The sequence below is a fragment of the Bubalus kerabau genome, chromosome 1 (genome assembly GCF_029407905.1).
Source record: "Bubalus kerabau isolate K-KA32 ecotype Philippines breed swamp buffalo chromosome 1, PCC_UOA_SB_1v2, whole genome shotgun sequence".
Taxonomy (NCBI): Eukaryota; Metazoa; Chordata; class Mammalia; order Artiodactyla; family Bovidae; genus Bubalus; species Bubalus kerabau.
This window is the reverse complement of record NC_073624.1, coordinates 225,682,456-225,710,142: the sequence shown is the minus strand read 5'-3', so window position 1 is coordinate 225,710,142 and position 27,687 is coordinate 225,682,456. Positions and strand designations below refer to the sequence as shown.

Below are 27,687 nucleotides of genomic sequence, written 5' to 3'. Positions count from 1 at the left end.
AAGAAGGGTGTCAGTGGTGACCACTTTTAAGTGTTCACAGTTTACCATGTATAAGAGAAAGTTTCAGGGGTCTGGGACTGTGTTTACTTAAGGGTGAGAGAGAGTGGCCTCTCTGAATGGGATGAGGCAGGACATGGGATTTGACTCCTACCATTAAACAACTCTTCAAAGACCTAACATCTCAATTCTTGCTTTGTTAAGTGTTTGTTTTGTTTTTTAGTTGCTAAGTCATGTCTGACCCTTTGCAGTGGCTTCTAATTTCTTTTACTTTGGCATTCCCCTTATTATTGATTAAATGTTACTTTAAAACAGTGCAATGAGTTAATTAGCAATGAACACATCTAGGGACAAGAGTGGCTTTTCAGAGTGACTTTCTTATTTGCAGCCATGGTAACTGTAGAGTCAAGGGTATGGTTTTCTGTTTTGTTTTTTTTTTAATTTAAGTATAGTTGATACATAATATTATGTAAGTTATTGGTGTACAATGTAGTGATTAAAATTTTTAAAGTTATATTCCATTTATAGTTATAAAATATTGGTTTTAATCCCTGTGTTGCACGGTATATCCTTGCAGTTTATTTTATACCAAGAATCCTTTGGAAAAATGGAGTAGCCATCATAGTCAACAAAAGAGAGTCTGAAATGCAGTACTTGGATGCAATCTCAAAAACGACAGAATGATCTCTGTTCATTTCCAAGGCAAACCATTCAATATCACAGTAATCCAAGTCTATGCCCCAACCAATAATGTTGAAGAAGCTGAAGTTGAACGATTCTTTGAAGACCTACAACACCTTCGAGAACTAACACCCCCAAAAGATGTCCTTTTCATTATAGGGGACTGGAATGCACAAGTAGGAAGTCAAGAAATACCTGGAGTAATTGGGGAAATTTGGCCTTGGAGTACAGAATGAAGCGGGGCAAAGGCTAACAGAGTTTTGCCAAGAGAATGCACTGGTCATAGCAAACACCCTCTTCCAACAACACAAGAGAAGACTTGTGTTGGATGTGGACATGGACATACACATGGATATCACCAGATGGTCAACACCGAAATCAGATTAATTATATTCTTTGCAGCCAAAGATGGAGAAGCTCTATATAGTCAGCAAAAACAAGATCAGGATCTGACTGTGGCTCAGATCATGAACTCCTTAATGCAAAATTCAGACTGAAATTGAAGAAAGTAGGGAAAACCACTAGACCATTCAGGTATGACCTAAATCAAATCCCTTATGATTATACAGTGGAGGTGACAAATAGATTCAAGGGACTAGATCTGATAGAGTGCCTGAAGAACTATGGACAGAGGTTTGTGACATTTTACAGGAGGCAGTGATCAAGACCATTGCCAAGAAAAAGAAATGCAAAAAGGCAAAATGTTTGTCTGAGGAGGCCTTACAAGCAGCTATGAAAAGAAGAGTAGTGAAAGGCAAAGGAGAAAAGGAAAGATATACCCATTTGAATGCAGCATTCCAAAGAATAGCAAGGAGAGACAAGAAAGCCTTCCTCAGTGATCAGGGCAAAGAAATAGAGGAAAACAACAGAATGGGAAAGACAAGAGATTTCTTCAAGAAAATGAGTGATACCAAAGGATCTTTCATGCAAAGATGGACACAATAAAGTACAGAAATGGTATGGACCCAACAGAAGCAGAAGATATTAAGAGGTGGCAAGAATACACAGAAGAACTGTACAAAAAAGATCTTCATGACCCAGATAATCAAGATGGTGTGATCACTCACCTACATCCAGACATTCTGGAAAGCAAAGTCAAGTGGGCCTTAGGAAGCATCACTATGAACAAAGCTAATGGAGGTGATGGAATTCCAGTTGAGCTATTTCAAATTCTAAAAGATGATGCTGTGAAAGTGCTGCACTCAATATGTCAGCACATTTGGAAAACTCAGCAATGGCCACAGGACTGGAAAACGTCAGTTTTATTCCAATCCTAAAGAAAGGCAATGCCAAAGAATGCTCAAACTACCGCATAATTGCACTCATCTCATACGCTAGCAAAATAAAGCTCAAAATTCCCCAAGCCAGGCTTCAATAGTACATGAACCGTGAACTTCCAGATGTTCAAGCTGGTTTTAGAAAAGGCAGAGGAACCAGAGATCAAATTGCCAACATCTGCTGGATCGCTGAAAAAGCAAGGGAGTTCCAGAAAAACATCTATTTCTGCTTTATTGACTGTGCCAAGGCTTTTGACTGTGTGGATCACAAGAAACTGTGGAAAATTCTTCAAGATATGGGAATACCAGACCACCTTACCTTTCTCCTGAGAAATCTGTATGCAGGTCAGGAAGCAACAGTTAGAACTGGACATGGAACAACAGACTGGTTCAAAATTGGGTAAGGAGTACGTCAAGTCTGTATATTGTCACCCTGCTTATTTAACTTCTATGCAGAATACATCATGAGAAACACTGGGCTGGATGAAGCACAAGCTGGAATCAAGATTGCAAGGAGAAATATCAATAACCTCAGATACACAGATGATACCACCCTTATGGCAGAAAACAAAGAAGAACTAAAGAGCCTCTTGATGAAAGAGAGTGAAAAAGTTGGCTTAATTGGACAAGATCGAGTGACTGAACTGAACTGAGCTTATATGTCTTATCTCCTGCCTCTTATTCAGTCAGTCAGTTCAGTCACTCAGTCATAGCCGACTCTTTGCGACCCTATGGACTGCAGCACTCCAGGCTTCCCTGTCCATCACCAACTCCTGGAGTTTACTCGAACTCATGTCCACTGAGGTGGTGATGCCATCCAACCATCTCATCCTCTGTTGTCCCCTTCTCCTTCTGCCTTCAATCTTTCCCAGCATCAGGGTCTTTTCAAATGAGTCAGTTCTTCGAATCAGGTGGCCAAAGTATTGGAGTTGCAGCTTCAGCATCAGTCCTTCCAATGAATATTCAGGACTAATTTCCTTTAGGATTGACTGGTTGGCTCTCCTTGCTGTCCAAGGGACTCTCAAGAGTCTTCTCCAACACCACAGTTCAAAAACATCAGTTTTTTGGCACTCAGGTTTCTTTATAGTCCAACTCTCACATACATACATGACTACTGGAAAAACCATAGCTTTGATTAGACAGACCTTTGTTAGTAAAGTAGTGTCTCTGCTTTTTAATATGCTGTCTAGGTTGGTCATAGCTTTTCTTCCAAGGAGCAAGCGTCTTTTAATTTCATGGCTGCAGTCACCATCTGCAGTGATTCTGGAGCCCCCCAAAATAAAGTCTGTTTCCATTTTTTCTGCATCTATTTGCCTTGAAGTGATGGAACTGGATGCCATGATCTTCATTTTCTGAATGTTGAGGTTTAAGCCAACTTTTTCACTCTCCTCTTTCATTTTCATCAAGAGGCTCTTTAGTTCTTTGCTTTCTGCCGTAAGGGTTGTATCATCTGTGTATCTGAGGTTATTGATAATTCTCCCTGAAATCTTGATTCCAGCTTGTGCTTCATCCAGCTCAGCATTTCACATGATGTACTCTGCATATAAGTTAAATAAGCAGGGTGATGATATACAGCCTTGACGTACTCCTTTCCTGATATGGAACCAGTCTGTTCTACCTCTTATTGGTCCTCCCTGTTTCCCTCTTCCCACTGGCAACCACTAATATTTCTCTGTATCTGTGAGTTTGCTGCTTTTTGGCTACTATTTACTAGTTTGTTGTATTTTTCAAATCCTACATATAGGAAATATTATACAGTATTTGTCTTCTTTTTTTTGTCAGTCTGATTTATTTCACTTAGCATAAACCCTCTAAGTTCAGCCATATTGCTGCAAATGACAAAATTTCATTCTTGTGTGGCTGAGTAGTATTCCATTGTGTATAGATACCACATCTTCTTTATCCATTCATCTGATAATGGATAATTAGGTTGATTCTGTATCTTAGCAATTGTAAATAATGTTCCTATTGACATTGCAGTGCATTTGTCTTTTTGAATTGGTGTTTTTGTTTTTATCAGATATATACCCAGGAGTAGAATTTCTGGGTCATATGATAGTTCTATTTTTAGTTTTTTGAGAAACCTCCATAGTATCTTCCACAGTGGCTGCACCAATTTACATTCCCACCAAGTGGGAATATACAAGGGAATATACAAGGGTTCCCTTTTATATCTTTGCCAACATTTTTTATTTGTGGTCTTTTTGATGGTAGTTATTCCGACAGGTATGAGGTGGTATCTTATTGTAGTTTTGATTTGAATTTCCTGGATGATTTGTGATGTGCACCTTTTCCTGTGGCTCTTGACCATCTGTATCTCCTTTTGGGAAAAATGTCTATTCAGTTCTGCCCATTTTTAATTGGGCTGTTTAGTTTTTTATGTTAAGTTGTATAAGATGTTTGTATATGTTGGGTGTTAATCCCTTATCAGTTATGTAATTTGCTTGAATGTTTTCCCATTTAGTAAGTTGTCTTTTCACTTTGTTGATGGCTTCTTTGGTATTCAAAAGCTTTTAATTATTGATTCCATTCATTTATTTTTGCTTTTATTTCCTTTGTTTTAGGAGCTGGATCAAAAAAAAAATAGTGGTATGATTTGTGTCAAAGATTGTTCTGACTATGTTTTTCTCTAAGAGTTTTATGGTATCTGTATGGTATGATGAAGATATTTAGGTTTTTAATCCACTTTGAGCTTATTTTTGTATATGCATTAGAGAGTGTTCTAATTTCATTCTTTTACATGTAGTTGTCTAGTTATCCCAGTATCACTTATTGAAAAGACTGTCTTTTTTCTGTTGTATATGCCCCCCCCCCACCTTTTTTTGTGGTAAGATTAATTGACTATAAGAGCATGGGCTTATTTCTGGGCTCTCTATTGTTTTTCATTGATCTATATGTCTGTTTTTGTGCCAGTACCATATTATTTTCATGACTGTAGCTTGAAACAGACTTCAGACTGAAGTCAGGGAGCATGATTCCTCCAGCTCTATTCTTTGTCCACAAGATTGTTTTGGCTATTTGTGTCTTTTGTGTTTTCACACAAGTTTTCCAATTATCTTGGAAATTATCTTTCCAATTTGTCTTGGTTCTGTGAAAATGCCATTGGCTTTTTGATAGGGATTGAAATGAACCTACAGATTGTAGGGCATGGTTTTCTATGTTCTGCTTCTTTGTGTATTTCAGAGAAAAATTGCTTCTATACTATGTACATTGTGGGGTTAATTTACTCATAAATTAATATGTATATAAAAACAGTATTTGAGTTTCAGGCCTTAAATTTTATCTGCACATTTGGAAGAATAATACTGGTGACAAGGGGGGAGTTCTTTATTAATCATTCATTCATTGACAAATATTTATTGAATGCGTATTATGTGCCAAGCACTATTCTAGATGCAGAGGATACATAAGTGAATTAAACAGCCCAAACCTCCTCTCCTTGTGGTACTTACATTTTTATAGAGGGAGACATTATATGCCATGGTAAAGACTTTAGTCTTAGTGTTTTTGAAATATCTTGATATATTGCCTTTGATCTACGTCCTGTAAAGCCTGTGGAATAATAAAGGGATGTATTATTTGCATTTTCTAAATGTGAAATTGAGGATCAGATTGACTGTAGGATTTATCCAAGGCCACGTGGTGCATAGAGGGGAGAGTTGCAGGACCTGATATTTGGTATTCTTGGGAACAAGGCAGGTACAGAGCCACTAGATTCTTGGGTTACCCACCAATAACTGAGTGATGTCATGATACAGTGACGTATCAACTGGAATGCCTAAGATCTTTCAAGCATTTACTTTCTTTCAGGAAAATTTGTGGTATAATAATATTCTATAGACAGTAGTGGGAGGAGTATTGGACTAAGAATCTTCTGGAGAAGTCCTGTAATGGGTGAATAATGGGAAAGGAATAATTGTGTGCTTACACTTGCTTACACTACACTTGTGTGGAGTTTAATTTACAAAACACATTTGTAGTCATTTCTTGTCACTTATCTCCATGATCTTGAGAGAGAAGCAGAATTGGTGCTTATATCCATTTCCCAGATGAGGAAAATTGAGTCATAGAGCAGTTAACTGAGTTGGCTCAGACTTCATGTTTAATCACTGGCAGAATGTCATGATCCGATCAGATCACTCGCTCAGTCGTGTCCGACTCTTTGAGACCCCATGAATCGCAGCACGCCAGGCCTCCCTGTCCATCACCAACTCCCGGAGTTCACTCAGACTCACGTCCATCGAGTCAGTGATGCCATCCAGCCATCTCATCCTCTGTCGTCCCCTTCTCCTCTTGCCCCCAATCCCTCCCAGAATCAGAGTCTTTTCCAATGAGTCAACTCTTCAAATTAGGTGGCCAAAGTACTGGAGTTTCAGCTTTAGCATCATTCCTTCCAAAGAACACCCAGGGCTGATCTCCTTCAGAATGGACTGGTTGGATCTCCTTGCAGTCCAAGGGACTCTCAAGAGTCTTCTCCAACACCACAGTTCAAAAGCATCAATTCTTCTGCCCTCAGCTTTCTTCACAGTCCAACTCTCGCATCCATACATGACCACTGGTAAAACCATAGCCTTGACTAAATGGACCTTTGTTGGCAAAGTAATGTCTCTGCTTTTGAATATGCTATCTAGGTTGGTCATAACTTTTCTTCCAAGGAGTAAGCATCTTTTAATTTCATGGCTGCAGTCACCATCTGCAGTGATTTTGGAGCCCAAAAAGATAAAGTCTGACACTGTTTCCACTGTTTCCCCATCTATTTCCCATGAAGTGTTGGGACCAGATACCATGATCTTCGTTTTCTGAATGTTGAGCTTTAAGCCAACTTTTTCACTCTTCTCTTTCACTTTCATCAAGAGGCTTTTTAGTTCCTCTTCACTTTCTGCCATAAAGGTGGTGTCATCTGCATATCTGAGGTTATTGATATTTCTCCTGGCAGTCTTGATTCCAGCTTGTGCTTCTTCCAGCCCAGCGTTTCTCATGATGTACTCTGCATATAAGTCAGCTTAAAACAAATTAATTAAATTTTGGAATGGATAAGATATACACAAAGGCACAAAATGTGAAAGGCACAAAAGGGTAGATGGTAAAAAGGGAGACTTTTTCAGATCTCTCTTCCCAGTCATCTAGCTCCCAGGTAATCAGTTTTGTTTTTCCCCAATTTGAGGATCACCCTCTTAGCTCCATTGCCTTCAATTTGCCCATTGACTGTTCATGGGGAGAACAGTGAGAACAATTCATTCATCCATCCATCCACCCATACACAAGTATTTTTTGAATACTTACAAAAAATAATAGATTTCTTCTTTCTGCTAGCTGGTCTGAGAAAACAATCAAATATCAATAACCTCAGATATGCAGATGACACCACCCTTATGGCAGAAAGTGAAGAGGAACTAAAAAGCCTCTTGATGAAAGTGAAAGAGGAGAGTGAAAAAGTTGGCTTAAAGCTTAACATTCAGAAATGTTGTGTGTGTACATGGTCCTATGTATAGTCTGGATATGCTGAGACAAAAGTTACAGTCCTTGACCTCAAAAAGCAGACATTTTTCAGTAATGTCTTGAATCTTCCATCCCTATTAAAGCTTATGTCTCTCTTAATTAGGTCTCTTCTTTCTGCTAGCTGGTCTGAGAAAACAATTTATGTTAAAATTTTAATGGCTGATTATATGCTGTGCTTTCTAGATAATATCTGTAGTTAATCTTGTGCTCAACACTCAGTCGTGTCTGACTCTTTCTGACCCCATGGACTGTTGCCCACCAGTGTCCTCTGTCCACAGGATTTTCCAGGCAAGAATACTGGAGTGGTTGCCATTTTCTCCTCCAGGGTATCTTCCTGACCCAGTGATTGAACCTGTGCCTCCTGAATTGCAGGCAGATTCTTTATTCACTGAGCCATCTGGGAAGTCCTACTTTGTAGTTAATGAGGGTTTTCAGTTCAAAGGGTTTATTTAATGTAAATATATAGAAAAACATCAGGAAGTAGCCATTTTTTAAAGAGTAGAGTCAGATAGCTTTTAATACTTTTTAGGAAGGCTGTAGTGTACAAATCATTAACTTCTCTGTGTATCAGTTTTATCCTCTGTAAAATGAGGATGATAATAGTACAGCAATATTTATCCCAGAGAGTGTTATAAGGATGTAATTTAGATGAACCATATAAAGAACTTAGTAAAATGCCTGGCATATATTAAATTGACACAATTGTTGTAATTGTTACCATTGTAATCAACATCACATGGTGAGTGTCCAGATCTACCTGTCACAGGCCTGCCTGTTGAATGGTTCCTCTGCCTCCACATTCCCAGAGGCAGGCACACTGATCACATCAATGGTCAGGGCCCAGCAGTCTTCATCTGTTATTAAAGAAAGACAAGAAAGCAAACAAACAAAAAACAGTAGTACTGAAAAAATGTCAGGATGTCCCTTAAAAGTAAAAAGTACTTGGATGAACTTGCCTTTGGGCTGGAAGACAGATGTAGATATCACAGTACACTACTCACACCACTCTTCTCATCAAGTGTGACCTTTCTGCTCTAGAATCTCCTCTTGACACTTAAATTAAGGGCCTCTGGGGCCCCACCACTTAAATTAAGGGCCTCTGGGGCCCCACCACAGCCCTGCCCTCTCCGAGTTCCTGGCGGAGCCATCCTGAGCTCTACCTGTGTGAGAAGCCATATTGAGCAAAAGCCACCAAAGTCCAGCCAACCGAGTGGTTCTGATAGGTGACATGTGACAGCACTGAGACCAGGAATGAATTCCAGCCAGCGCAAGTAAACCAAATTTGAATCCACCTTCCTTTCTCTCTACTCCTTTCCTGATTTTCTCTTGGCTTTCTGTATGTGCTACAAGCTGGGCTGGGCTAAAGTATCTTTTATCTTACTCTTCTGGGAGGGAATTCCAATCACTCTGTAACCCTCGTACATGTGTGGCTGGTGAAGGATTATATTGCTTTTTAATATTGCTTTAATTGAGAAGTCAGATCATGACTTAAATTATGGTTCTCCTGTCTTCCATTTCCATTTTCTGCTCATAAAATGCTCAGTTAATAACCAGAGATCATAGTTCTTCCCAAAAGACCAGGAGGAGCTGGCTCTGATAAAGGGGCTAGTTCTCCAAGTTCAGGTGATCATTCAAATTCTCATTAAGAATATATTTCTAGAGAATCTTTCATATTTCCTGAGAAAGAATATTTAATAAAGAAAACACATTTCCTCATGGGCAGGCAGGGGTGGGGTGATGGTGATTATGGGTAGGTTGTGAGTGGAGCATGAGAGGATGATACATATGTGTTCTTAATAGAACCTCTGCAGAGTGCCTGTAGAGATAGTATATTTTGGGCAATTAGATAATTCTGAATAAAACACACTGTGTAAATGGCTTCCAAGTTATGCATATAAAATGTTTATAAAAATTCTTCAAAAGGAAATCATCGCTTCCTCTGCATCAGGCCTGATAGGCTGGATTTATTGACTCACAGGTGCATAAAATTGGCTCATTCATAAATGCTGGATCATGCTGCACTTTTATCATTTGTTCTTCCGGGACCCATCTTTAGAAATTTAGTGATTTAACAATAGATACTGAGGCTCCAAGGTGGAAGCCTGCTTTGTGATTTTAAGGACCAGGAAAAAAAAAAAAAAAAAGGCTAGCTTGGCAATAGTAGTGAGCGTTAGAAGATGAAGTAGCCTGGGCCAAGGATCATGAAGGTCTTGGATTTTACTGTGAAGTGAGAAGTCATTGATGGGGATTGAGGGGTTGATTAGGGGAGTGATGTGGTATAAATTGCATTTTCACATGACCACTGTTATTGCTACTCTGAAAAGAACTTTGATATGGGGAAGAGCTGATCAAGGATTGATGCGGGGGCTCAGTTAATGGGTGCTTCCTATGGTTCAGCTGAGAGATGGTGGTGGTTTGAACCAGGGAGGTAGTGTTGGCAGTCATGAGAGATGGGTGGTTTTGCAATTTGAAGATAGAGCCTGCAAGAGTTGTTGGGAAGGTGGAAGGAAGTCAAGACTTAAAACTTGACAGTCCTTTTAATTTTGTAATCCACATATGCTTTTAATGGTACCTTTATTTAAATTCTTCATTTCAGGTAACCAAAAGTCTCCATTTTCTGATGATACCAGAGTTACAGTGTTACAGAGTTTTTCCTTCAGTGCACTAATTGGCTCACTCTCAAGATTTACTTAACCAATCAAAAGAATAATATTTATGTCCGTTAGGCTTTTTTTTTTTTTGCACACAGCCATTTCCAATAATTCTGATTAGAGTAACAAAAGACATTGGGTTTTTGTTGGGGTTTTTAAAAAATGACTTTTTCCCCTCTACCTTTGGAAAGAAATGAAAGTTTTGTAAAAATGGTATATGTTCTATGTGACCTAGTGTGACTAGTTTTTTAATTGATTACTTTGTTTTTAAGGTTCATCTGTGATGATGTATACAGCTAAAGTTCTTTAATTTTCATTGCTGAATAATAATTCTGTGTATAAATACACATATAGCAAATAATTCATTTTCCTGCCAATGGTCATTTAAGTTGTTTGTAGATTCTTGCTGTTAGAAACAATGCTGCTATGAATGTCTTTGTACGTGCCTTCTGATGCATGAGGTTATTTTCTTTTTATTGAGTTGTAAGTTATTTTTGTATTCTAGTTGCAAGTCTCTTAACAGATGTATTACTCTGATTCTTAGAAGTTAGGTTCTCTGGTACACAACTCTAGCCTATTTTTTCTCATTGCTTTGAGCATGTGATTCCAATGTCTTTTGGCTTTCAGTGTTGCCTTTGATAAATCAGACATCAGTCTAATCATTCTTTTGTAATTGTTTTCCTGTGGACACTTTTCAAATATTCTTTTTGCATTAGTGTTATGTTTTTCTCTTTACTATGATGTTGGTAGATGTGACTTTCTTTTTATTTTTATTATTCAGTATTCAGCTCGTTACTTCCATCTGAATAATGGAATATCATTAATATACTTACATACATAACTAGGAGAAGAATAACTTTGCTGTATAGTATATATATTTTCAGTTTTATTACAGAATGCCAAGCTATTTTCCTGGAGAAGGCAATGGCACCCCACTCCAGTACTCTTGCCTGGAAAATCCATGGACGGAGGAGCCTGGTAGGCTGCAGTCCATGGGGTCGCTAAGAGGCAGACACGACTGAGCGACTTGACTTTCACTTTTCACTTTCATGCATTGGAGAAGGAAATGGCAACCCACTCCAGTATTCTTGCCTGGAGAATCCCAGGGATGGGGAAGCCTGCTGGGCTGCTGTCTATGGGGTCGCACAGAGTCGGACACGACTGAAGCGACTTAGCAGCAGCAGTAGCAGCAGCAAGCTATTTTCCAAAGAGTTTAACTGATTTATAGTCGTTTGTGACAATTTCCATTGCTTCTCATTCTACAAATATTTGGTATTGTCAGATTGTTAAATTTTAGCTTATCTGGTGGATATGTATTATAACCTTATTGTGGTTTTTAATTTGAATTTTTGTATTATTAATGGGTTTTCATATATTTACTGATTTCCCAGATTAATAGTGAGTTTTCATATATTTAGTGGCCATTTTCATTTCCTGTTTTGCAAGTTGTCTATACAGGTATTTTACCCATTAAAAAAAAAAGAATTGTCTCTTACTTTATTGTAAGATTTCTTTATTATAATAATAATTATGATTCCTTTGTCATTTATACATGCTTCAAATGTCTTCTGTGGTTTTCCTTTTGTGTTTTTTGGATAAAAAAGTTTTAAATGTGAATGTGTTCAAAGTATACAATTGTTTCCTTTAGGATAAATAAAAATCTTCCTTTAAGTCACAAATATGTTCACTTATATTATTTTGTTTTATTTTTAAATCAGTATTTTCTCTTATATATTTAGTTTATAATCCACCTAGGATTTATTTTTGTATATTCAATGAGGTGAGAATCAAATTAAAACATTTTTTTTTCCATAAAGATATTCAGTTGTCCTCAGTTCAGTTCAGTTTAGTCACTCAGTCATATCTGACTCTTTGCAACCCCATGAACTGCAGCATGCCAGGCCTCCCTGTCCATCACCAACTGCCAGAGTCTACCCAAACCTATGTCCATTGAGTCAGTGATGCCATCCGACCACATCTCATCCTCTGTCGTCCCCTTCTCCTCCTGCCCTCAGTCTTTTGCAGCATCAGGGTCTTTTCAAATGAGTCAGCTCTTCACATTAGGTAGCCAAAGTATTGGAGTTTCAGCTTCAACATCAGTCCTTCCAATGAACACCTAGGACTGATCTGCTTTAGGATGGACTGGTTGGATCTCCTTGCAGTCCAAGGGACTCGCAAGAGTCTTCTCCAACACCACAGTTCAAAAGCATCAATTCTTTAGCGCTCAGCTTTCTTTATAGTCCAACTCTCACATCCATACATGACTACTGGAGAAACCATAGCCTTGACAAGACGAACCTTTGTGGACAAAGTAATGTCTTTGTATCATCAAATAAAAAGTCTGATTCCCTTGTTCTGCACTGTCATCTTTGGCATGAAAAGTGGAAGTGTTAATTGCTCAGCTGTGTTTGACTGGTTTTGACCATGAGCTATAGCCCTCCAGGTTCCTTTGTCCATGGAATTCTCTAGGCAAGAATACTGGAATGGGCAGCCATTCCCTTCTCCAGGGGAACTTCCTGACCCAGAAGTCGAACCCCAGTCTCCCACATCTGAGGCAGATTCTTTACTGTCTGTGCCACCAGGAAACCCCCCATCTTTGGCATAGTGTTGTTTATATATGGCTCTGTTTTTTTCTGATCTCTTCCATTGGTCTATTTGTTTATGCTTGTACCACTGTCACACTTTCTTAGTAACTGTAGCTTTTTAATGTCTTGATTTTTCATAGAACAAGTTCTACCATATTTTATTAATCTTCAAGAATTTCTTGGATATTTTTGGCATTTTGAAATTGCATACTAATTTTAGAATCAGCACGTTAATTACCATAACAAATAATCAAAACAAGCAAAATATTCTGGGATATGATAAAGATATTGTTTTGAAATATGTATCAATTTGGTAAAAATTAATTTAAAATGTTATATTTTTCCTGTATCAAATCATAGTATACCCTTCTATTCAATTGTCTTGTTTAGCTCAATAATACTTATACTGTTTTATATAGAGTTATGACATGTACTTTTGTAGACTTATCCTAGGTATTGGTGTTTTTGAAGTTATTATATATTAAATTTTTTTCCTTTTAAATTTGTTGTTGGTTAAGGAATTGCAACTGAGTTTTAAAAACTCACTGTGTATCCATCAACCTCGCTAAACTCATTTCTTAATTCTAATATTGTATCTGTAAAGTCTTTGGATTTCACTGTGTAGAAACATATAATCTGCAAACAATGACTATTTTATTTCTTCATTTATAATCCTTATTGTCTTTTTTTTTTTTTTTTTTTGCTCTGCTGCACAGTCTAGGATCTCTTGTCCATTGCTGAATAAATTTGGTGAGAGTAGTTTCCTTGTCTCTTGCTGATTTCAGAGAGAAGAATTTTGACATTTCCTCATTAACTATGACCTTTGTGTATATTTTTATAACTAACCTTTATAAGCAGAGGGCTTCCCTGGTGGCTCAGAGGGTAAAGCGTCTGCCTGCAATGCGGGAGACCTGGGTTTGATCCCTGGGTTGGGAATATCCCCTGGAGAAGGAAATGGCAACCCACTCTAGTACTCTTGCCTGGAAAATCCCATGGATGGAGAAATCTGGTAGGCTACAGTCCATGGGATCGCAAAAAGTCAGACACGACTGACGACTTGACTTTATAAGCTGAAGATCTTTCTATTTCTGATTTGGCCACTTCTGAAGAGAATGTGAGAAAATACCCATCTTGAAAGCTGAATATTTTTACAGTTGTTTATGTACACCTGCTACTCAATCTCAAAGCCAATAAGATATATTTTCAGCTTTTATTATTGGCACCTAGTTGTGAGTGCTACAATTTTTGTCTCAGCCAGATTTTTATGGATAACAATAAAACACAAAATCTTAGCATCATTCAACAGTTTAGTCTGCATCTCTCAAGAGCCTGTAGATGGACTGGTGTGGCTCTGATTCAGGCTGCGGTTCTGTGTCTTTGTGTTCTAGATCTCTTGATCTAGAATGATCTTTTGAATGATCATTTTCTTTGTTTTAATTAGACTAATAGTATTTTCTCTTAACTTGAAGATATTTAATTCATTTCTGTTCAGTATCATTATTGATATTTGAAATCTGCATCTTGTTAGGTATTTTTAATTTATCTTGTATATATATCACCATTTCTCTCATTTCCTTTTCTGGTTTGAATACTTTACTGTTTAATTACCCTATTTATCTTCTAGTAGGATTAGTGGTTATTCACTCTTTGTCTATTTTTTAGGGATTACTCTAGAAATTATCAGTTGTATTTTTCACTTATGAAAATCTTTTAATTATGACAACTTTATCCTTTTCCCCCAAAATCAATTCCCCTTAGAACATTAACTTTATTTATCCCCTCCCAATTAAATTCTAAAGTGTGTGTGTGTGTGTAAAACCTCAATTTATTATTTTATTCTTCCACAGAATCAACACTTATTTAGGTATACCCATACATTTATCTTTTATTCTCCCTTCACTTTTTTTCTGCATCTTAGATTTTCTGTTTGTAATAATCATTCTTCTGTCTGATATCCCTTGAGAATTGCCTTATTTTGTACATATTCTGGTGGTGAACTGTCAGTTTTTGTTTGTGTGAAAAGTCTTTACTTTATTAATCCTTCCATGTTAAAGTATATGTTCGCTTGGTAGAGTGTTCTGGCTTGACAGTCATTTTTCTTTCCCACACTGAAGAATTGTCTAAACATTGTTGCTATTGAGAAGTTAGCTTCCAGTTTAAATTCTACTTCTGTGAAAGTATTTATCATTTTTTAAAAAAGTTTATTTAAAGGTTTTTTTCCTCTGGGTTTTTTTTTTGAGGGGGGGGTCTTATTCTGATATAACTAAGTGTCCTTTTCTTTTTGTTCTATTTAGTTTTTGTTGACCTTGAATATGCGGCTTGCTGTATTTCATCAGTTCTGGTAAATTCAGACATTATTTCTTCTAACACTGACTCTGTCCACTTGCTTTCTCTCTCTTCCTTTTGGTCTGACTGTATGTATGTTAAGTCTTCTCAATGTGTTCTCTGTATCTCTAACACTGTATATTTTTACATTTTCAGTGCTCTCTTCCTGATTTTGATTTTTTTCTAAATGTCTTTCACTTCACTGATTCTGATTTCACTTCTGTGTAATCTGCTTTTAAACCTATCCATTGAGTTCTTAATTTCATATTTATATTTTTCAGTAACAGAACTTCAATTTATTTATTTTTAAAGTTTCTGTTATAGTAGTTTTTATAGTTTCCAATTTTCTGTCAAAATAGTAATGCTTGGCTTTTATTTCCTTGACTATAATAAACATACATGGACTGTGTCTGCAATTTCCATTACCCTAAGTGTTGTGGGTCTGTTTCAATTGTCTGTTGCTTTTGCTAGCTCTCCTTTATGTCTCCTGCTTATATCTTTTTTCTTTATTGTTTTCTTAAAATTATATTTGAAAATTTATATGTAGAAATAACTTAAGTTCTAGGATATTACCTCTTATCCAATGCAGATTTTCATTTTCCTCTCTGTTAATAAGATCCATTCCTTTCAGGTCTCAGAAACAGTAAAGAACATTTTACCCCCATCTGTGGTGCATGCTGAGCTTTGGCTTTTTCCCTCTAGCTCTGTGAAATCACCTAAAGCAGGTGCTTATATTATCTTATCCTTACATACTGAGATATGTAAGGATATCTCATCAGCCTGACTTCCAGCTGCCAGCATCTGCATCTCTTTGCCTGAGGGCTTTCCCTAATAACCACACATAGGCTAGCAGTGCCAGACAAGGAGTAATTCCCTGGAGTCACACTTAACCAATGACTCTTGAGAGTTGGTGTATAAACATCCAATTCCCTTTTCCCTAGTCCCATGACCTACACGTGACAGAGTTGTGCTGCAGAACTAAAGTTCAGTTACCTACAGTGGGAACTTGTTTAATGGTGCCATTATTTGTTGCCATTCCTTTAACTTCCTCAGTCTCCTATGTGTGTTTTCTAGGATCAACGACTCAGTAAGTTACTTGCACTCAGTTTTGTCTCAGAGAATGAAAAGTCACTGAGCCCAGGTATACCTCAGTCCCAGATACCTTGTCTGGGTCAGTAAACTCTCTCAATGTGAATGTGAACCTGAGTCCTGGATTCACTTGTCTAGATCCACGGTTTCTACTGGAACTTGTTCAGTATTTCTTACTCTCTTATTAATTCCTTGATACTATGTAGAAGTTCTTCTTAACCTATCCATTAATATTTTATTAATTTAAAAAGTTTGTGAGAGTTCGTTCAAGTCTCCATCATTGACAAGTGTGGCAACTTCAACTGTTACCTCTTCACACTTTTTTTTTTCTTTCATTCTTTACTTTGGGATCCTAATTAAACATATTTCAAACCTTCTCTTTCTACCTTGAATATCTTGAATAACCTCTCCTCCATAGTTTCCATCTCTTTTCTCTCTGTATTGTAATCGGAACAGTTTATTTATTTACTTCTATCTTCTAATATAGGGCTTCCCTGATGGCTCATTTGGTAACTAAAAAATCTGCCTGAAATGCAGGAGACATGGGTTCAATCCCTGGGTTGGGAAGATCTCCTGGAGAAAGAAATATCAACCCATTCCAGTATTCTTGCCTGAAAAATCTCCTGTCAAAGGAGGCTGGCGGGCTATAGTCCTAGTCCAAGGGGTAACAAACAGTCAGACATGACTGAGCGACTAAGCACACATTTTTATCTTCTAGTGTTTCATTTCTTCTACGAACGGTTTCTAACCTGCCATGAAAATATTCTGAATTTTTATTTCACAGTTGTGTTTTCTTCTTTTTTAAACAAATAATTCTGCCTTTTTTTTTTTACATTCTTTTTCTTTAACATTTCATACATAGTGATTTATAGTATGAGTCCAGCATCTGAAATCCTAGGTCGTCTGTTTTTTTTGTTTGTTTTTCCTTCTGGTGTTTTATTTCCTTGTGTGTTTGTTGGTCTTTGATTGTGAACTCAAATTTGGTTATCGTTAACCTGTGGTAAACTTGGGACTCTAAATTGAGACTTTTCCCCTCCAATGAGAAATTATTTTTGATTCTGCAGAAAGTCAGGAAGTGCTATTGAACACGCATCACTTTTTTTGTTTTTTCCCCAGTCCAGGGGTCCTTGACCTTATATGTGAGTCTCAGGTTCAGTTTTGTTTGTTTGTTTTTTCTTCTAGCTTTATTGAGATATAATCACTGTATACGTTTAAGGTATATGTGCATGTGTGTGCTAAGTCACTTCGGTCATGTCCAACTCCTTGCGACCTATGGACTATAGCCTGCCAGGCTCCTTTGTCCATGGGGATTCTCCAGGCAAGAATACTGGAGTGGGTTGCATGCTATCTTCCAGGGGATCTTCCTGACCCAGGGATAAAACCTGCGACTCTTATGTCTCCTGCATTGGCAGCCGTGTTCTTTACCACTACAGCTACCCAGGAATCCCCAAATTTAAGGTATATAACATAATAATTTAACTTCTATACACTATGAAATGTATCACTAGTTTAGTAAAGATCCATCATCTCACAAAGATACAAAAATAGAAAAAGTTATCTTCTTTGTGATGAGAAGTCAGGATTTACTCTTAACAACTTTCATATGTAACATATGGCATTGCCAGTTATATTTGCCATGTTGTACATTACATTTCTAGGACTTGTTTGTCTTATAATTGAAAGTTTGTACATTTTGACTGCCTTCATCCAATTCCCTCTTCCTACACTCCCTCTAATAATCACACATCTGATCTCTTTTGGAGTGTGTTTGTTTATTTTTGAAGTATAATTGATCTGTGACACTATGTTACTTCCTGTTGCACAACATAGTGATTTGATATTTCTATACATTTCGAGATGATCACAAGTCTAGTTGCCATCTGTCACTATACAAAGATACTATACAGTTATTGACTACATTCCTCACACTGTACATTTCATATTCATTTATTTTGCAACTGAATGTTTGTATTAACACCTCTTAATTGACCTTACCCATTTCTCTCTTCCCTCCATCCTCTGCCTCTCTGTCAACCACCTGTTTTCTGTATCTGTAACTCTGTTTCTATTTTGTTATATTTGTTCACATATTTTATTTTTTAAACCCCACATTATACTAAATCGTGAAGTATTATTTGTTTTTCTTTATGTGACATTCCGCTTAACATAATACCCTGTGCATCCATCCAGGTTGTCACAGATGGCCAGGTTTCATTCTTTCTTTATGACTGAGTACATGGTATGTTCATGCTGCTGCTTTTTAAAAAAATTAATTTATTTTAATTGGAGGCTAATTACTTTACAATATTGTAGTGGTTTTGCCATGAATCAGCCATGTGTGTACATGTGTCCTCCATCATGACCCCCCTCCCTCCATCATGAACCTCCCTCCTATTTATGCTACTTCTTTATTCATTCATCTATTGATGGGCACTTGAGTTGCTTCCATATATTGGGTATTGTAAAAATGGTACAATGTACACAAGGGTGCATAATATCTTTTCTAATTAGTTTTCATTTTCTTTAGATAAATACTCAGGAGTTGAATTGCTGTATCATATGGTGCCTCTCTTTTAACTTTTTGAAGAATCTCCATACTGTTTTCTATAGTGGCTGTACCAATTTACATCCCCACCAACAATGCTCGAGGGTTTCCTTTTCTCTATACCCTCACCAATGTTTGTGATTTGTTGGGTAATAGCCATTCTGATGGATTACAAATAACAACTATCTTACTGTGGTTTCAGCTTGTAGTTCCTTGATAATTAGTAATGCTGATCATCTTTCATATGTCTGTTAGCCATCTGCATGTCTTCTTTGGAAAAATGTCTATTCAGATTCTCTGCCCATTTTATTTATTTTTTACATTTAAATTTTATTTTTTTAATGAGGTCTTTTTTTTTTATTGTCTTTTTCTTTTGGCTACACTTGGAACATTCAGGATCTTAGTTCTCTCACCAGAGATCAAACCCACGCCCCTGCAGTGGAAGTGTAGAGCCTTAACCACTGGACTGCCAGGAAAGTCTCCTCTCTGCCCATTTTAAAATCTGTTTGTTTTTTTCCGATTTTGACTTATTTTTTGACACTATTTGGGTATTAAACCCCTTATTGGATATATAGTTTGCAAATATTTTCTCCCATTCAGTAGGCTGCCTTTTATTTTGTTGACAGACTTTTGCACAGAAAAAGAAATTTTTAGCTTGATGTGGTCTTTATTTTTGCTTTTGTTTCCCTTGTCTGAAGAAACTTATCCAAAAAATATTGCTAAGACCTATGTCAGAGTTTACTGCCTAAGTTGTCTTCTAGAAATTTTATGGTTTCACTTGACTTTAATCCATTTTGAATTTCTTTTTATGTATGATATAAGAAAGTAGTTCAGCTTGATTCTTTTGCATATAGCTGTCCAATCTTCCCAACACCACTGATTAGATTCAGTTTTTCCATCTTACTTCTGGGTCAAAGCTTAGTCTACCCATCATAGCTATGATATAAATTCTTTCTTCCAAGCAACCCATGTTTTTTGGATGTACTTACTCTTTATCACTCCACTATCCACATACTTTTCCCCTCTTATTGGAGATTTCTTTTATTTTCTAAAATTCTAACCATGTAATAAAAATGAGATATTGCCAGGGATCTAGTTATTTTATCATGCAAAAAAACTTCAGAGTAGCTGATGTGGCATACTGAAAGAAGCAGAAACTCTATTTAGCATATACACACTACTACATATAAAAGAGAAAACTAGTAAGGACCTACTGTATAGCACAGGGAATTTTACTCAACACTGTCTAATAACCTATATCGAAAAAGAATCTAAAAAAAAGTGGACATATGTATATGTACAACTGATTCACTTTGCTATACTCCTGAAACTAATATAACATTGTAAATCAACTATATTCTAATACATTTTTTAAAAAGAAATTTAAGTATATTACATTGAGGATCTGTGTTGGATAAAATTTTTGACTTTACTATTTAGAAAGATAAACTTCAGTTCATATTAATTTTCTTCTGGTCATTTAGAGCCAATGTTTGTAAGAACCTTAAAATATCACAGTTAACAACATATAAAATACACTTTTTTTGTGAGCTCCTAAACTTGTTCACTATAGGGCCACAGTCTATTGGTACTAAATGTGGTTTTCTGTTTTGAAATTGATTGCTCAATCAGTAGATTTCAAAGCTACTGCACATTAGAAATACCTAGGAGGACTTTCTAAAACACAGATTTCTTAATTCTAGCCCAGATTAGCTCAGTCATATTCTTGGGTATTGGGGGACAAGGAAAGTGGAGCCCAGGAACTTACATTTTGAATAAGCTACTAGGTTATTCTCATGTACAATCAGGTTTAGAAGCCATTTATCTAGAAAACGTCTGCTTCGCTTTTGCCAATGAGAGATACTTTAGGGGTTCTTTCCTGAAATTCATCTATCAAGACATTCATTTGTTCATTCTTTTTTGCCTAATATATTTATTAGGCACATACCAAGTGCTATGGGCAATATAAGATTAATAAAACATCTTTAAGATATTTATAGTCTATATGATAGGATTAGGTGTACACTCAGATATCTTGTATAAGATATTTGCAATATCATAAGCATAAGACAGAAAGGGTCCAGTGCTGAGAAGGGAGTGACTCTGGGAATTTCTTCAGTATTCATTAGGACAGCTAGTGAATGTAAGAAGCTGAGACCTTCATGACTGAAAGCCTAAAGGTGGGGTGGTCAGAAGAAACATAGAAAAATGGAGTTTTCTGGGATCTTGGGGTCAGTTGAGCAGAGATTCAATAATGAGAACAAGAATTTTCTGTTGATTTAACCAGATGTTTGAATTCCCTGGAATTCCAATGGTATAGCAATATACTCTATCATTTTAGACTTTGCTAAATAGCTGCTAAAAATGGCTTTCAGCCTTGAATGGCTGTGCAGTAATAGAACTGTCAGGGGTGGAAATATAACTTCCTGCCAATAAATATTTACTACTAAGGTTTGGATTTATGGCAGCAAATACCATCTCCATGTTGATTCTCTGCTAGTAAGTTAATGGCCACCTCAGCTGCACTTTCCGTCCCCTAACTATTTCAGTTCATTAGTTGGAAAGGGTAACAACCTATAGGCCGAACCAAGCTTTGACATAGAGCTAGAAGAAGAAAAGGACAAGCAAAGGAAATTATACTGCCTTTGAAATATATGGTTGCAGTTTATTTGCTGTTGTAGAACTAGGACTCTAATAATTCTTTTCGCTTTTAGCTTAATGGGCATCTTCAGTACACCTTTTTACCACTATCATGGATAAAATCCTTTTATTGCTTTCTGTCATTGCAGTAAGTTTGTTTCCTTCATAACACTTATCACAGGTTGTAATGATATATATATATATATATATATATATATATATACACACATATATATATATATATTTTTTTTTTCCTGTTTACTGTTTCTCTCTCTCCCTAGAATGTAGCTATTTGAGAGGATAGATTGTGTCTGCTTAGTTCATCCTTACATCCCCAGAGCCTAGAAATGTTTGAAACAGAGTGCTTGTTAAATATTTGCTGAACAAGTGAAGTACTAAAGTGCTACAACAGTGTGGAATGCTGAATTAGTGTCTGGTGAAATGAATACAAATTCATTCCCAAATTATTCATTTCACTTTATAAGTAACCTTCTTTTACATTTTTGGACTGCAATTTAGTACACATATTTTCGTTGCCTCCATTCTTCTCTAAAGCAGAGAAGTTCCTTCTTAACAGATTTCTGATTGTCTCTCTTGCAATCCATCCTAAAGATGTCAGACCAGTTTTTTTTCTAGAACATTCTATGCTGTCATGTCGCAACAGCATTCAACAGCATCATCCACAGGTTATTTAGAGAATACTATAAAATGTTCATTAGGCTGCTTCCTGCACTGTCATTTCAACTTTTTTCTCCAACCTTACCGCTCAGATTCTCTTGGTGAAATTTCCACTTTATTCATACTTTAAACCTCTCTTCTACCACCCTTTGCTCCCTTCAGATACATCATGATCATTCCACCTTGATCACACAGTTCTTTTTGACTAATACATCATCCATTTTTCACTGTCTATTGAAATCCTATCTATCTAAAAATTCAAATTTTAATGAAGACTTCCAGATAAATCTAGCCCATAGGATTGTTCCTCTCTCCTTATTTCTCAAAGCTCAAATATCCTTTTATTTTCCCCAATAGCATCCAAGGTTTATTACCTAATCTTGGTATATACATTTTCTAATATACATAATCTACACATACAAGCAACTTATTGATTCCCAGGTATGGTCTCTCTGTGTTTCCCCTAGCTCTTTACTCAGTGATATTCACAAGGCAAATACTCAAAAGTAATTGCTAAATGAATAAATGGATTGATAAATAAGTCTTATAAGAACAGTGTGTTAAAAGAGGGACCTAGATCTGACCTGTCAGATAAGCTTCATCTCTTCTTCTGAGGGTGATTGGTTGATACTGGATATGTTGATTGGTTCAGCAAGAAGAGTACTGTATCAGTTTGTTTGCCCAGGTGGGGCAGAGGAAGTGGCAGGCTACATGACATCAGTTCATTGAAAGTGTATGAAATTGTGGTTTTTCTCTGGATGTATGCTCAAGAGTGGGATTGTAAGATTATATGGTAGCTCTATTTTTAGTTTTTTTAAGGAATCCATCAACAGTATAGGAAGTTTCCTTTTTCCTCTCAGCCCTATCCAACAATTTATTATTTGTAACTTTCTGATGACCAGTGTGATTGCAACACTGTTTACAATAGCCAAGACATGGAAGTAACCTAAATGTCCACTGACAGATGAATAAATAAAGAATATGTGGAGCATATATGCAATGGAATTTTACTCAGTCATAATAAACACTGAAATAATGCCATTTTCAGCAACATGGATGGACCTAGAGATTATCATACTGAGTGAAGTTAGCCAGGAGAAAGACAAATATCATACAATATTGCTTATATGTGGAATCTAAAAAAAAGATACTAATAAACTTATATACAAAACAGAAACAGACCCACAGAAAGCAAACTTATGGTTGCCAAAGGGGAAAGGGTGGGAGAGGGATAAATTAGAAGTTTGAGATTAACATATACACACGACTTTATAAAGTAGATAATCAACAAGGACCTACTGGGGAATTCTACTTACTATTTTGTAATAATCTAAATGGGAAAGAATCTGAAAAAGAATAGATACGTGTGTGTGTGTGTGTGTGTGTGTGTGTATACACACACATATAAACCTGAATCACTTTGCTATACACCTGAAAATAACACGTAAATCAGCTATCCTTTAATATAAAGTAAACATTTAAAAAAATGATGACCAACAAGGTCCTACTCTATAGCTCAGGGAACTCTATTTAGTATTTTTAATAGTCTATAAGGGAAAAGAATCTATTAATTTATGTATTATGTGTAACTGAATCATTTTGTTGTACATCTGAAACTAACACACTGTAAGCCAATTACACTTCAATTTTAAAAAGCCTATGAAATTACCTTGTTTGTAGGTAAAAAAATCATCATATGTTGGCAACTTCATATTGTTCAACCTAATAGTGATCCTGAATTATGGATTATTCCAATCTGAGTTTTTCCTACCATGTGAAAATCTTGGTGACCCCCCCTGTCAGAATTCATACCAATGAGTTAGTTGGGTATGCATTCATCATCAAATAGTTGGTAAATATCCAGATCAGTTAGGTGGTGTAGCTACCAGCAGACATGGCTTGAAATCCACATGTATGTAAGATTGAGTACTGTCTTTTCTAAGGAGAATAAATGAAAATAAATATTCTGGTACTAAGTGGTGGTATATTAAATTATTTTCACTCACTCACATAGGTTAATTTATTTAAATGTTATTTCTAGGAGCCTTATATGTTAATAAGATGACACCAATTTTCTTAGATCTAGGAATCTTTGATCAAAATTCAGCTGTTTAATTTTTATATCAATATTTGGTCTTGTGGCAGTAATACTTTCTAATGATTTATGTTCAACAAGGTTGACTCTACCAGTGTGCTGGTGTTTTCTGCTATGTAGTATTTTTTGACCATATGGAGCCCTTAATTTGCATGTAGTGTTTGCCATCCATCTTCTCAATGGACTACAGAACAGTGACAAATGACTACTCACTGAGGGAAGAAATGTTAGGTCTCAAGCCAGGACAAGGCTCTAATGAATGGCTTCTTTAGTTGCAACATTTTCATTCAGTTTCTCAAGCAAGACTTAAATGTGTAGACAAATTCAAAAGTTGTTCAGCACACTGTACCCTATATTTTCTTTAAACCTCCATTTAGAAAACTCGTTTTGAAGTCAGGACTTTCCGTCTGCTAATTCTGATGTTTAGTTTCTGGCTGCCTAGGGGTCTTGACTAAGAAGGCTGAGGGTTTGTCTGGAGGAAGTGTTTTGCATTTGTTAATCCTTCTGAATAGTGATTTATTGCAGGTAGAAAGACTTAATTTTAGAATTTGAACAGGAAAGAAACCACAAAACTTCTCAAATGAGAAGAATTGGATTTTAGAGTTAAGGAGAAGAAGAATCTTCTAAAATTTCAGCTGAGCTTTAATCTGGTGGAACCACCCTGAACTGTGGTTCTGAGACCTCCTTCCAGGATAAATGCCAACACTAATTAGTGTATCCTTAGGTTTCCTGTCTGTTAAAGGAGATAAAACTGTGTTACCAATTCCACTGTGCACTAGTTAACTTCCCTTCAGGTAAACTTCACCAAATATAAAAGTCAGAGTCATCTAAATAAATTAAGTAATTAACTCAGAGAATTATATTTGAAATTTTAAAAATATTTTCATTCTGACTTTTCTCTATCCTCCCTTCTTTTCATTTCTTCTTTCTGTTTTTTTCTCATTCTCTTTTTCTTTCTTTTGTTTTCTAGAGCCCAAAGGGACATTTGAGTAGAGATGAGAAGGAATGTTTGGAAAGGCTATCAGTTTCATTTTATCTGAATTAATCTTTTAGTTAATAACCAGGGCAACATGAGAAAGTAGATGTGTAAAAATTAGAAAATAGGGGAATTAAAAAAAAACTTATTGAAATATAAATTCCAGTAGTCATGTATGGATGTGAGAGTTGGACTATGAAGAAAGCTGAGGGCCAAAGAATTGATGCTTTTGAATTGTGGCGTTGGAGAAGACTCTTGAGAGTCCCTTGGACTGCAAGAAGATCCAACCAGTCCATCCTAAAGGAAATCAGTCCTGAATATTCATTGGAAGGACTGATGCTGAAGCTGAAACTCCAATACTTTGGTCACCTGATGAGAAGAACTGGCTCATTTGAAAAGACCCTGATGCTGGGAAAGATTGAAGGCGGGAGGAGAAGGGGACGACAGAGGATGAGATGGCTGGATGGCATCACCAACTCAATGGACTTGAGTTTGAGGAAGCTCAAGAGTTGGTGATGGACAGGGAAGCCTGGTGTGCTGTAGTCCATGGGGTCGCAAAGAGCTGGACACGGCTGAGTGACTGAACTGAACTGAATACTTTGATTATCCTGACAGCAGAACACAACTTTGATGCCATTTTTTTTAGGGAGGGCAGAGACATTAGATGTATCTGATTTATAAATAGTCTACTTTTAGCAAGGCAGGGACTATAACTCATGAAACCTGAAGCTAAGCAGGGTTTGATAATCTCAAGTAATTTTTTTTTTTTTAAACTAGCAGTCTGAACTCATTAAGGGCCAGAATGTGTCATATATAATAATAGTGTGTTCTAGTCTGTAGCCTGGCACTTTGAGGTGTTAAATGAGAGTTTGTTGAGTTAATGGATGGATAGATAAATTATGGATTTGGCAAAGATGGAGCCCTGCAGGTTTTGCAATTTGATTTATGTTCTCTGTGAGGACTTTTATCTTCTGATTTACTGTTTCCAACCTACTATCCATGTTTACCTCTCCCCTTTGGATGCAAAGACTTAAAAGATTGATTTTTCTCTTGGTGTCACTATCAATGAACCTGTCAATGGAAGGTTATACCCAAGGAGTAAATGGTACAGTAAGGTAACATGGTTGACATGTAATTTCCCTTTGACTGACTTTGGTTTTCAATTTGTATATGTGTGTCTATGTGTTTCCCTTATGACTCTTAAACTTTACTACTTGTAGAACTGACATGTTCACTGTTTTAGAAAACACAATAAATAAAACCTCAAATGACTCATAAACCTATCACCAAGAGACAATAACTCATTATTTTATATATATATATACACATTTAAGAGAGTGTATATATATATATATATAGAGAGAGAGAGAGAGAGAGAGAGAGAGACAATATTTTCAGTTCAGTTCAGTCTCTCAGTCATGTCCAACTTTGCAACCCCATGAATCACAGTACGACAGGCCTCCCTGTCCATCACCAACTCCCGGAGTCCACCCAAACCCACGTCCATTGTGTTGGTGATGCCATCCCACTATCTCATCCTCTGTCATCCCCTTTTCCTCCTGCCCTCAATCTTTTCTAGCATCAGAGTCTTTTCAAATGAGTCAGCTCTTTGCATCAGGTGGCCAAAGTATTGCAGTTTCAGCTTCAACATCAGGCCCTCCAATGAACACCCAGGACTGATCTCCTTCAGAATAGACTGGTTGGATCTCCTTGCAGTCCAAGGGACTCGCAAGAGTCTTCTCCAACACCACAGTTCAAAAGCATCAATTCTTCTGCGCTCAGCTTTCTTTATAGTTCAACGCTCACATCCATATATGACCACTGGAAAAACCATAACCTTGACTAGATGGACCTTTGTTGGCAAAATAATGTCTCTGCTTTTGAATATGCTATCTAGATTGATCATAAGTTTCTTTCCAAGGAGCAAGCGTCTTTTAATTTCATGGCTGCAATCACAATCACCATCCGCAGTGATTTTGGAGCCCAGAAAAATAAAGTCAGCCACTGTTACCACTGTTTTCCCATCTATTTGCCATGAAGTGATGGGACCAGATGACATGATCTTAGTTTTCTGAATGCTGAGCTTTAAGCCAACTTTTTCACTCTCCTCTTTCACTTTCATCAAGAGGCTCTTTAGTTCTTCTTCACTTTCTGTCATAAGGGTAGTGTCATCTGCATATCTGAGGTTATTGATATTTCTCCCGCAGTCTTGATTCCAGCTTGTGCTTCATCCAGCCCAGTGTTTCTCATGATGTACTCTGCATATAAGTTAAATAAGCAGGGTGACAATATACAGCCTTGACTGTATATATGTATAGCCTTTTTCTATTCCATGTCCAGTTCTAACTGTTGCTTCCTGACCTGTATACAGGTTTCTCAAGAGGCAGGTCAGGTGGTCTAGTATTCCCATCTCTTGAAGAATTTCCCACAGTTTATTATGATCCACACAGTCAAAGGCTTTGGCATAGTCAATAAAGCAGAAATAGATGTTTTTCCTGAACTCTCTTGCTTTTTTGATGATCCAGTGGATGTTGGCAGTTTGATCTCCAGTTCCTCTGCCTTTTCTAAATCCAGCTTGAACATTTGGAAGTTCACAGTTCACATATTGCTGAAGCCTATATATATACATATTTAGGGGAATAGGAAGAA

The 27,687-nt window shown here is 36.8% G+C and overlaps 1 protein-coding gene across 50 annotated transcripts in view; it reads left to right on the top strand.

Moving 5' to 3' along the window:
• The window catches only part of PRELID2 (PRELI domain containing 2), a 343,715-nt gene that overhangs the window by 211,998 nt on the left and 104,030 nt on the right, over positions 1-27,687 (top strand). Inside the window, exon 1 of one of the 50 annotated variants that reach the window (XM_055556917.1) lies at positions 8,548-8,725. The exons of the other annotated variants lie outside the window; for them this stretch is intronic. The gene's annotated coding sequence lies outside the window, so the exon portion shown is untranslated. Of the gene's footprint in view, positions 1-8,547; positions 8,726-27,687 lie in introns of those variants that run through there. 50 annotated transcript variants of the gene reach the window in all.